We start from the raw sequence: 12656 nt of genomic DNA, 5'->3' as shown, positions 1-12656 counted from the left end.
GGAGGAAGCCGCGACTTTTAAAAAATGGATGCCTGTCAAGAATTCAGGTACTCGGGCACAGTGAGACTGTAATGGGCACAGTGAGGTATGGCACAGTGAGACTGCAATGGGCACAGTGAGGTATGGCACAGTGAGGCGTGCAAATGGGCATTGTTGACCCTCTTTTCCGCTTACAGTAGCTGCTGCATTCTCACCCTAGGCTTATACTCGAGTCAATACGTTTTCCCAGTTTTTTTGTGGTAAAATTAGGTCCTCGGCTTATACTCGGGTCAGCTTATACTCGAGTATATACGGTACATGGTACACCATCAACTTAAAAGTAGTGAGCTCAAAAAGTTTGATGAAAAAGGGTGAAAATATACATTTAAAACTGCCAACAGTGGCCTGGGTATCCCGCCTGATAGGAAATTTGACACGCTAATAAAGTGATCAGTCCCACAATTTTCAGATTGTGTTACGAGACTAAAGCTGGACATACTAGTAGAATTCTTACAGAAATTCATGAAAATATTTGTACAAACATTTAATTTGTAAGAAAATTCTAAGTACATTCGCTAACTTGACCAATGATCATGCACAGTCTTTCATATCTGATATTTCTCATACGAAAACTGAACGAAAATGGTACACATTAACCACTTGACCACTGGGCACTTAAACCCCCTTCCTAACCAGACCAATTTTCAGCTTTCGGTGCTCTCACAATTTGAATGACAATTACTCAGTCATGCAACATTGTGCCCATCTGAAATTTTTGTCCTTTTTTTCCCACCAATAGAGCTTTCTTTTGGTGGTATTTGATCACCTCTGCGGTTTTTATTTTTTGCGCTATAAAAGAAAAAACACTGAAAATTCTGTAAAAATAAAGAAAAATTCTAATTTCTGTCATATTAGCAGGTATTGCAGAGTATTGGGGGTATTGCAGAGTATTGGGGGAATTGCAGAGTATTGGGGGTATTGCAGAGTATTGGGGGTATTGCAGAGTATTGGGGGTATTGCAGAGTATGGGGGGTATTGCAGAGTATGGGGGGTATTGCAGAGTATTGCACAGGGAGGGATGGCTGGATCTGTGACTGCATTTGTCACAGATCCAGCCCACAGCAGCTGCTGCTGCTGCTCTCCCCCCTCTCCTCTCACACTGTACCGATCGGTACAGAGAGGAGAGGGAGGTTTGTTTACAAGTGATCGCTCCGTCATTTGACGGAGCGATCACGTGGTAAACGCACTGTAGACGTCTTTTGTCTATGGCGCGGTGGCAGAGGTTAAACAAAAATTGTTTCTGTACGAATAAAAAATTGGAGTTTGTCCCCTTTCGCTCAGAAGGTAGAAATCAGCTATCAGAACATCGTACGATCTTCGTCAGACAAAAATGTTCCACCGATTTTCTTATAGTGTGTACGGTCTATTAGCTATCAAGACGCTAACAAAAGTACAAAAAAAAGGAAAACAACGTTTCCTTTCCAACATTATTCAATTTTTTTCGAGAATATAGCAGTACTTACAAATGGCCAAAGTTTTCTATACTGTGACCCCAGCAGTCAGGGTCCCAACTTTCTGAAGGACAAACATGCTCACAAATTCAGACTGTCATATTCTTGTATCTGTGAGGAAGACCAATACGGTGCCAATGTAAACTAAAAAGACAAATGCACTGGTCCAAGTCAGTGGAGGGATTATGGTGTGGGGTTGTTTTTCAGGGGTTGGGTTTGCCCCCTTAGTTCTAGGGAAGGGAACGCTTATGGTGTCAGCATACCAAGACATACTGGACAATTTCATGCTCCCAACTTTGTGGGAACAGTTTGGCGATGGCCCCTTCCCGTTCCAACATGACTGCGCACCAGTGCACAAAGCAAGGTCCATAAAGACATGCATGAGTGAGTTTGGGGTGGAGAAACTTGACTGTCCTGCACAGAGTTCTGATCTCAACCTAACAGAACACATTTAGGATGAATTGGAGCAGAGACTGCAAGTCAGTGCCGGATCTCACAAATGTGCTTCTGGAAGAATGGTCAAACATTCCCATAGACACACTCCTAAACCTTGTGGACAGCTTTCCCAGAAGAGCTGAACTGTTATAGCTGCAATGGTGGGCCAACTCAATACTGAACCCTACGGACTAAGACTGGGATGCCATTAAAGTTCATGTAAAGGCAGATGTCCCGATACTTTTAGTAATATAGTGTATATACACACAGTATATAGTGCAGGATGCCAAAGATGGGTGAAATGTGGCACCAATATTTGGGTTGTGGTCCCTTTAACCACTTGAAGACCAGAAATCGCAGATCGCCGATTACTAGTAAAAAAAATTAATACCATATTTCTGGCGTATAAGATGACCTTTTATACTTAAAAGAATCCCCTAAAAACAGGATTTTTATAACAGCTTACCTGTAAAATCCTTTTCTTGGAGTACATCACGGGACACAGAGCCATATTCATTACATAATGGGTTGTATGGTCACCAGAGGTGATTGGACACTGGCACAACCAATCAAAGACAGTTCCCCTCCATATAGCCCCTCCCATCAGGGGAGTACCTCAGTTTTGTAGCAAAGAAATAAGGTTCCCTTTAAGAAGGGGGGGACCTTTGTGTCCCGTGGTGTACTCCAAGAAAAGGATTTTACAGGTAAGCTGTTCTTTATCGTACACCACGGGACACAGAGCCATATTCATTACATAATGGAATCTCCCAAAGCAATGCCCTATATGAAGGGGGGGGGGGAGACACAGATCAAGCAGACCGCCATGGACAGGAAGTTCTAAACTGCCACCTACAGCACACTTTGCCCAAAGGCGGCATCCTCATGTCCCTTACATCTATCTGATAACATTTTGAAAATGTGTGGACTGAAGACCAAGTTGCAGCCTTACAGATCTGAGTCACCGAAGCCTGGTGGTGCACTGCCCATGAAGCACTTATCGTCCTGGTAGAGTGCGCCCTAACAGAAAAAGAAGGAGTTCTGTTTCTTAAACCATAGGCTTAAATAATAGTTTGTCGAATCCACCTGGAGATAGTGGATTTTGATGCCGCTTGTCCCTTCTTAGGATTATCTGGCAAAATAAACAAAACATCTGTTTTGCGTATCTGAACGGTTGCTTGCAGATGCACCTTTACAGCTCTCACTAGATCTAGAGAGTGTAAAAAAATTTCCTCCGCTGTCTGCGCATTCTGAAAAAAAGAAGGCAGAACAATGTCCTGATTTAAATGAAAAGCCAACACCACTTTAGGTAAAAAAGCAGGATGGGGTCGTAGTACAATTTTGTCTTTATGACAAGCTAAATGAGGCTCTTTACAGGAAAGAGCTGCTAATTCAGATACTCTTCCAGCTGAAGAGATAGCACTCAAAAAGCCAAATTTCCTGCTTAAAAGAATCAGCGGAATGTGGCGAATAGGTTCAAAGGGTTGCCTCTGCAACACTGATAATACTAGATTCAGATCCCATGGGCACAAGGGAGACTTGACTGGCGGATTGATCCGCAGTACCCGCTGAATGAAAGCCCGCATTAGGGAATGAGATGCCAGTGGTCTTTGAAAGAAGATTGATAGAGCTGATATTTGACCCTTAATGGTACTAAGGGCTAATTTCATATCCACTCCTAGCTGGCAAAATGCAAGAATCCTACTTATGTCATATCTCTGAGGATTCCATTTGTAAGTTTCACACCATGAAACATATGTCTTCCATACTCTGTAGTAGATTCGTCTGGAAGCTGGCTTTCTGGCGTTAATAATCGTAGAAAGTACTGGACCTGAGAGCCCTCTCTTCTTCAGAATGTGGGTCTCAGCAGCCAAACCGTCAAATTTAGCCCTTGTAAGGAAGGATGGAACACTGGACCTTGTGACAATAGATTGTGACGAAGCGGAAGCTTCCACGGTGTTCCCACTGCCATCTTTATGATCTCGGCATACCAAGGGCAAATCTGGGGCCACTAAGATTACCGGAATTCCTTCCTTCTTGATCCTGCAAATCAGTCTCTGTAGAAGGGAGATTGGTGGAAAGGCATAGATCAGTTAAAACTGATTCCACGGCACTACCAGTGCATCTAAACCGTAGGCCAAAGGATCTCTTGTCCTGGACACAAAGTTGTCCAACTTCCTGTTGAACCTGGAAGCTATTAGATCTACATCCGGGGTCCCCCATCTCTGGCAAATGGCCTGAAGGATTTCGGGGTGGAGAGATAATTCTCCTGGTGATAGCTGCTGGCAACTCAAATAGTCTGCTTGCCAGTTCTCTACCCCTGGAATGAAAATTGCAGAAAGGCAAGGAATATGTTCTTCTGCCCATCTCAAAATGCGATTCACCTCCTTCTGGGCACCCTGGCTGTGGGTGCCTCCTTGGTGATTGATGTAAGCCACTTCTGTAGCATTGTCAGACTGAATCCGAACCGGGTGGCCCTTTAACCTGCATGTCCAAGTTCTGATGGCCAAGTATACTGCCCGTATGTCCAGTAAGTTGATGGGTAGGTCTCTCTCAGCTTTGGTCCAGGTTCCCTGGGCTGAAGCCTCTTCCAATATTGCTTCCCAGCCCATTAGGCTGGCATCTGTTGACACCACCTTCCAGGTGATTGGGTGAAAGGATCTTCCCTTCTGCAAGTTCTTAGTCCTTAACCACCAATTGAAGTCTTGGCGCACCTGTGAAGACAGGCGCATGGGTAAATCCAGAGCTTGGATCTTACTGTTCCAGGCAGCTAAAATATCGCCTTGAAGCAGTCTCGAATGAAACTGTGCGTAAGGGACAGTCACTCTGGTAGAAATACTCGGCTTTGGGTTGCATCTATGATTATGCCCAGATACTCTACCCATCTTTGGGCTTGTAGTGAAGATTTTTGTAGGTTTACCATCCATCCTAACTTCTCCAGGTATCCTATCGTAGTGGATACAGCGTGATCGAACCCTGCCACTGATTGATCTATCACAAGTAGATCGTCCAGATAGGCTGTTATCACTATGCCCTGTGCTCTGAGATTTGCTAGCAGAGGGGCTAGTACTTTTGTAAATACTCGGGGTGCGGTGGCTACCCTGAAGGGTAGAGCCACAAATTGGAAGTGGCGATGCTCCACCGCAATACTTAAGAACCTTTGGTGAGTGGGATGGATAGGCACATGTAAATAGGCGTCCCTGATGTCTATCGACGCCATGAATTCTCCGCCTAATAGGGTGGCGACTACTAAACGAAGTTTCCATTCGGAAATGGCCAATGTTTAGAAACTGATTTAGTGATCTCAGATCCAGAATGGGTCTGACGTCTCTGTTTGGTTTTGGAATCACAAACAGGTTCGAATAAAAACCTGAACCTTGCTCCCTTAAGGGTACTTCTGTGATCACCCCTTGGGACAGCAAGTGATCCAATTCCTTGAAGAAGGGTGCTCTTTTTAGAGGATCTTTGGAGAGCCCTGAGCTTCGGAACTGAGAAGATGGGATCTCTCGAAATTCCAGCTTGTACCCTAGGCATACAGTGGATACCACCCATCTGTCCTGGATCTCTGTCTGCCATACCGCTGAAAACTGACGAAGCCGTCCCCCCACTCAGCCGAGCGGGGACACCTCTTCATGCAGAGGTTTTGTTTATTGGCCTTAGAACCCCACTGTTTCTTATTTCTCTGGGGCTGGTATTCCTTGGCTTTTGTGGCTGGCTTAAAATGCCGTCGCCACTGGCTGGAGGTAGATTTACCAGGAGTCGGGGACAGAGAATGTTTAAAACAAGGTCGCTTGCTGTGTCCCAAGGGAGAGCTGCTGGCTTTCTGGCTGCTTTATGGCTTCTGTCTGGGCGCCATCTTTCAAATTGTCGCAGTAGATGGGCTTAGCACTATATGAATATATAGTGTGACCAAACCCCCGTATTTTTGAATATGTTCAGGTGTTTTTAACTAGCCTTGGAGGACAAATGTAATTTTTGCATGTGTGTGCTATAATCTGTTTTGTACTGTATTTGGTCTTATAGCAGCACCATCTTAGATGTATAGCATTTTTAGGGTGTGCCCCCCAAGTATCTTTTTGTATCTTTCAAATTACGGCGTGCGCGCTCCCGGCTACTTCCTGTCCCTTCTCGATAAAGCGTGCCCCCGTGCGCGCGACTAATTGTGTTGGGGTGGCAAGCATGGAGGCTTCTTCCTGCTTTAACAGACCTCTTATCAGGTCTCTGAAGGGAAAGCGCCGTGTGAGCAGAGCCTGCAGCAGAAATCGTGCCTGTGGATCTGACACTACTTCTCTGGAGTGAGGTGAGTGAACTCAGCTCTTTACTTCCTCTAGTGGCCAAATTTGAGAAGACACCCCTCTAAAATTCTTGAAAAAGGTCCTTAAGAAAAATCTTAGGCTCCTTTTTCCCTTACCTTTATCCCCGCCGCAGGTTTTGTGGTGAAGGATATATTATACTGGCGTTGTAGTATAGGAGACATTATACAGATGTTGTGGTATAGCAGACATTATACTGGTATGGTGGTATAGCAGACATTATACTGGTATTGTGTACAGGAGTCATTATATTGGTATTGTGGTATAGAAGACATTATACTTGTATTGTGGTATAGGGGACATTATACTGGTATGGTGGTATAGGAGACATTATACTGGTATTGTGGTATAGGAGACATTATACTGGTATGGTGGTATAGGAGACATTATACTGGTATGGTGGTATAGGAGACATTATACTGGTATGGTGGTATAGGAGACATTATACTGGTATGGTGGTATAGGAGACATTATACTGGTGTTGTGGTATAGGAGACATTATACTGGTATGGCGGTATAGGAGACATTATGCTGGTGTTGTGGTATAGGAGACATTATGCTGGTGTTGTGGTATACGAGACATTATGCTGGTGTTGTGGTATAGGAGACATTATGCTGGTGTTGTGGTATAGGAGACATTATACTGGTGTTGTGGTATAGGAGACATTATACTGGTGTTGTGTTATAGGAGACATTATACTGGTATGGTGGTATAGGGCACATTATACTGGTACGGTGGTATAGGAGACATTATACTGGTATTGTGGTATAGGAGACATTATACTGGTACGGTGGTATAGGAGACATTATACTGGTACGGTGGTATAGGAGACATTATACTGGTATGGTGGTATAGGAGACATTATACTGGTATGGTGGTATAGGAGACATTATACTGGTATTGTGTACAGGAGTCATTATATTGGTATTGTGGTATAGGAGACATTATACTGGTATTGTGGTATAGGAGACATTATACTGGTATTGTGGTATAGGAGACATTATACTGGTGTTGTGGTATAGGAGACATTATACTGGTATGGTGGTATAGGGCACATTATACTGGTATTGTGGTATAGGAGATATTATACTGGTATTGTGGTATAGGAGACATTATACTGGTATTGTGGTATAGGAGACATTATACTGGTGTTGTGGTATAGGAGACATTATACTGGTGTTGTGGTATATGAGACATTATACTGGTGTTGTGGTATAGGAGACATTATACCGGTGTTGTGGTATAGGAGACATTATACTGGTATTGTGGTATAGGAGACATTATACTGGTGTTGTGGTATAGGAGACATTATACTGGTGTTGTGGTATAGGAGACATTATACTGGTGTTGTGGTATAGGAGACATTATACTGGTGTTGTGGTACAGCAGACAGTATACTGGTGTTGTGGTACAGCAGACATTATACTGGTGTTGTGGTATAGGAGACATTATACTGGTGTTGTGGTATAGCAGACATTATACTGGTATGGTGGTATAGGAGACATTATACTGGTGTTGTGGTACAGCAGACATTATACTGGTATTGTGGACATTATACTGGTGTTGTGGTATAGGAGACATTATACTGGTGTTGTGGTATAGGAGACATTATACTGGTGTTGTGGTATATGAGACATTATACTGGTGTTGTGGTACAGCAGACATTATACCTGTGTTGTGGTATAGGAGACATTATACTGGTGCTGTGGTATAGGAGACCTTATACTGGTATTGTGGACATTATACTGGTGTTGTGGTATAGGAGACCTTATACTGGTACTGTGGACATTATACTGGTGTTGTGTTACAGAGGACAATGACATCATTCCTGTACAATGACAGAAGAGTTGGCCGCCCTGGTCTCCCTATATACCTCTGATGGGAGCTGTTAGTCCCTGCACCGCCCAGCCTGCACCTAGCAGTGAAGCGTATACAGCCGTTCTATGACACCGGGCGAGCTGTAATCTCGCAGTAGGACAGTCTCCTATGTATACACGGCTCCGGTGATAATATATGGGGGCGCGGTAACTCGGTTCACTATAAAGTGACATCAGAGCGCGCACACACTTACCCAGCACTTCTCCACTCTGTCAGAACTCAGAACGGAACAAGGCGGGCACTGCTCGGCATCACGTCACATCAGTGCTCTCTCCGGCGGCCATATTTGTGAAGGGCATGGCTGAGGATTGGTGGTGGTGTTCGTTCGCAGCGCTCTGTCCTGTCATTCCTGGGATCCGCTGTCTCTTCCCTCTCCTCAATACAAACTAGGTGGTTGGCGAGCAGTCCTAGGGTTATCAGTAAAAGAAAGAGCGGCAAGTGGATTTTCCTGCCCAAACTTTTACTCATTGCACAGTACAGCTACTAACTGACAGAGAGGGTCCTATAGAAATGTTTGTGTTCAAACTGCCATACTATGAACATCAGCATTCAAATTGTCACGTCTAAACAGCCATTTAATTAGCCGACTAAATAGCAGTAGCGCCTGGTGCTCAAATTTTTTATTTGGGGGGGGGCGCAAACGAAAAAAAAAATTGCAGCCTCACTGCCCATCGAATGCAGCCACTGTGCCATCAATTGTCACCGCTGTGCCATGCCATCAAATGCAGCCACTGTGCCATCAATTGTCACCACTGTGCCATGTAGGGTTCCCACGTGTCCCGGATTGCCCGGGACTGTCCCGCAATTGACATGTCTGTCCCGGGCACCTTCATTCCGGGACAATACAGTGTCCCAGAATGAAATAGAGGACACAGCCACCCCCCCTACTAACTAATAACTACATTTCCGGAAGTGGTTCCTAGGGCCGGCACTGCCTGCCGTCTTGCAACCAGTGACAATTTATTTTCAGACAGTGAGACCGGGAGCGAGGCCTGCGCCTAGTGCAGCGCTGCTGTCCTCACCCACCTTGGCACCTCCTCCTTCTCCGGCACTGAGCGGCAAGCAGCAGGGACTGGTGTGATCTTCACTCTCCAGATAGTGACTCCACTCCTTTCCTTCTACGCACGTGGCTCATGCAGAGGGAGTGACAGCAGCACTGCATCTCATGGCAGGCTATGGGTGGCAAGCGGCACTGACTGCATCTGGTGGCAAGTGGCACATTTACCTGACAAATAACCCGCCGCCAAATTCCCCATCAACCCCTAGACTACATTATCCCCCCCCCTCATCTTTTTTTGGGGGGAGGGTGAGAGAGGGGGTGTGTCCCTTTATGGCAGTTTGGAAATGTGGTCACCCTAGTGTCATGCCATCAAACGCAGCCACTGTGCCATCAATTGTCACCACTGTGCCATGCCATCAAATGCAGTCACTGTGCCATGCCATCAAACGCAGCCACTGTGCCATGCCATCAAACGCAGTCACTGTGCAATGCCATTAAACACAGCCACTGTACCATCAATTGTCACCACTGTGCCATGCCATCAAACGCAGCCGCTGTGCCCCTCAATTGTCGCCACTGTGCCAATTGTCACCACTGTGCTCTTTAATTGTCGTCACTGTGCCCATTGTTGCCACTGTGCATGTCACTGTGCCCTTTGTCGCCTCTGTGCCCATTGTCGCCGCTGTGCCCTGTAAAATGCACTTACCTTTCTCCTTCCACGTCCCTCGATGTCTTCTCCCGCCTTGGTGACGCTTCAGCCAATCAGGTTACCGATAACCTGAATCGGTGAACCTGATTGGCTGAGATGGCCATCAGTCTTATCCAAGGAACGCACCCCGTACGTTCCGAGGATAAGCATCCGGGAGACGAGGGCTGTACTCGGAAAGCCGCTGGCTCTGATAGGCACTTCCGCACAGCCAACCAGCTGTCATTATTCAGGTAGTCGGCGCTCAAGGTCCGGCCCAAACTGCCATACTAGGAGCGTCTGCACCCAAACTGCCATACTAGGAGCGTCTGCACTCAAACTGCCATACTAGGAGCGTCTGCACCCAAACTGCCATACTAGGAGCGTCTGCGCCCAAACTGCCATACTAGGAGCGTCTGCGCCCAAACTGCCATACTAGGAGCGTCTGCGCCCAAACTGCCATACTAGGAGCGTCTGCGCCCAAACTGCCATACTAGGAGCGTCTGCACCCAAACTGCCATACTAGGAGCGTCTGCGCCCAAACTGCCATACTAGGAGCGTCTGCGCCCAAACTGCCATACTAGGAGCGTCTGCGCCCAAACTGCCATACTAGGAGCGTCTGCGCCCAAACTGCATACTAGGAGCGTCTGCGCCCAAACTGCCATACTAGGAGCGTCTGCGCCCAAACTGCCATACTAGGAGCGTCTGCGCCCAAACTGCCATACTAGGAGAGTCAGTGCCCAAACTGCCATACTAGGAGCGTCTGCACCCAAACTGCCATACTAGGAGACGCTTCCTGATGACGATTTCACATCGAAACGTACGTCGAGGCGCATACTGGTTACGCTGACGCACGCTACTTCCGGGTCCTGGTGGGAGAGCTGGAACGCACGCCACCTACAGAGACACACGCAGACCCGCTCTTTGCAACATTCGATGCAATTGATTACACGCGCAGTAGCCTCAGTGCCGGGACTTTGGCACTTTATCAAGTAAGAGGCCATTTGGCTGTCCTGTCATTTTATATTGCTTTTAATAAAGGATAATATACTATTGCGACCTTTCTTTTGCATTTTTCGATGGGATGTGAGATCTGCTACCTGCCTTATTGTTGATTAGGATGTCCTTACCTGCATACTCCATGGTTACAATTGTGTAACAAAGCTGTTTTGACCTCTTTTTAACTAAAGGGTCCACTCAAGTTGGTAAGGAGCCAATCTATTTATTCACGTCGGGTGAACGTTATTCTTTTGGTGGAGGCTTCAATTGTTTTTTCCAGACACAGATCTCACTTTATGGAAAAATCATTTCTAAGGACTTTTGTGAACACTTCGTCTACACAGAGTTTCACCAATTTTTTATATATATTTTTCATTTATCACTTATAATTTTTATTTTTCATAAGCACATACTTGGATGTTTTCATATATGGACTATTATTCATTTATCACTATGTTTATTCACGTTTATATATGTTTACTATTTTGTTAGACATAGCTCCCCCTCCCTCACATGTTCCATACTAGGAGCGTCTGCGCCCAAGCTGCCAAACTAGGAGCGTCTGCGCCCAAACTGCCATACTAGGAGCGTCTGCGCCCAAACTGCCATACTAGGAGCGTCTCCACCCAAACTGCCATACTAGGAGCGTCTGCGCCCAAACTGCCATACTAGGAGCGTCTGCGCCCAAACTGCCATACTAGGAGCGTCTGCGCCCAAACTGCATACTAGGAGCGTCTGCACCCAAACTGCCATACTAGGAGCGTCTGCGCCCAAACTGCCATACTGGGAGCGTCTGTGCCCAAACTGCCATACTAGGAGCGTCTGCACCCAAACTGCCATACTAGGAGCGTCTGCACCCAAACTGCCATACTAGGAGCGTCTGCGCCCAAACTGCCATACTAGGAGCGTCTGCGCCCAAACTGCCATACTAGGAGCGTCTGCACCCAAACTGCCATACTAGGAGCGTCTGCACCCAAACTGCCATACTAGGAGCGTCTGCACCCAAACTGCCATACTAGGAGCGTCTGCGCCCAAACTGCCATACTAGGAGCGTCTGCACCCAAACTGCCATACTAGGAGCGTCGGTGCCCAAACTGCATACTAGGAGCATCTGCGCCCAAACTGCCATACTAGGAGCGTCTGCACCCAAACTGCCATACTAGGAGCGTCGGTGCCCAAACTGAGTGGTGGTTTGTGTCCATTGTGTTAGGTTATAAGAGGAGGTTAGGTTGAGTAGTTGAGAAGTTGTTGCAGTATTAACATTGATTGGAATGTTAAAGTGGAGTTCCACCCGTTTTTTGCGTTTACTAACAGTCAGCAGCTACAAAATTCGGGCCGCTGGCTCTGATAGGCACTTCCGCACAGCCAACCAGCTGCCATTATTCAGGTGGTCGGCGCTCAAGGTCTGGCCACCTGAATAGACCAGCGGCAGCTGGCAACAATTACATACATTCATGCAATGCATGAATGTATGTTATTTCAGTGGCGGTGCAGAGCCAGAGGGGGCGGCGCTCCAGCGCCCTCTATAGACGGACCACCACTGCATGCTAATAGCGTCGGCATCCAAACTGCCATACTAGGAGTGTTGGCGTCCAAACTGCCATACTAGAAAAGTCTGCGCCCAAACTGCCATACTAGGAGCGTCTGCACCCAAACTGCCATACTAGGAGCGTCTGCACCCAAACTGCCATACTAGGAGCGTCTGCACCCAAACTGCCATACTAGGAGCGTCTGCGCCCAAACTGCCATACTAGGAGCGTCTGCGCCCAAACTGCATACTAGCAGCGTCTGCACCCAAACTGCCATACTAGGAGCGTCTGCGCCCAAACTGCCATACTGGGAGCGTCTGTGCCCAAAC

At 46.6% G+C, this 12656-nt stretch overlaps 1 protein-coding gene across 1 annotated transcript in view; it reads right to left on the bottom strand.

Moving 5' to 3' along the window:
- BCAP29 (B cell receptor associated protein 29) overlaps positions 1–8408 on the bottom strand; it is a 110319-nt gene extending 101911 nt beyond the window's left edge. Inside the window, exon 1 of the mRNA XM_040343544.1 lies at positions 8308–8408. The gene's annotated coding sequence lies outside the window, so the exon portion shown is untranslated. The remainder of the gene's footprint in view (positions 1–8307) is intronic.
- Between the last annotated feature and the right edge of the window lie 4248 nt (positions 8409–12656).

The sequence above is a fragment of the Rana temporaria genome, chromosome 3 (assembly GCF_905171775.1).
Source record: "Rana temporaria chromosome 3, aRanTem1.1, whole genome shotgun sequence".
NCBI classification, from domain to species: Eukaryota; Metazoa; Chordata; class Amphibia; order Anura; family Ranidae; genus Rana; species Rana temporaria.
The sequence above is the reverse complement of the archived record's forward strand: the minus strand, read 5'-3'. Positions and strand labels throughout refer to the sequence as shown.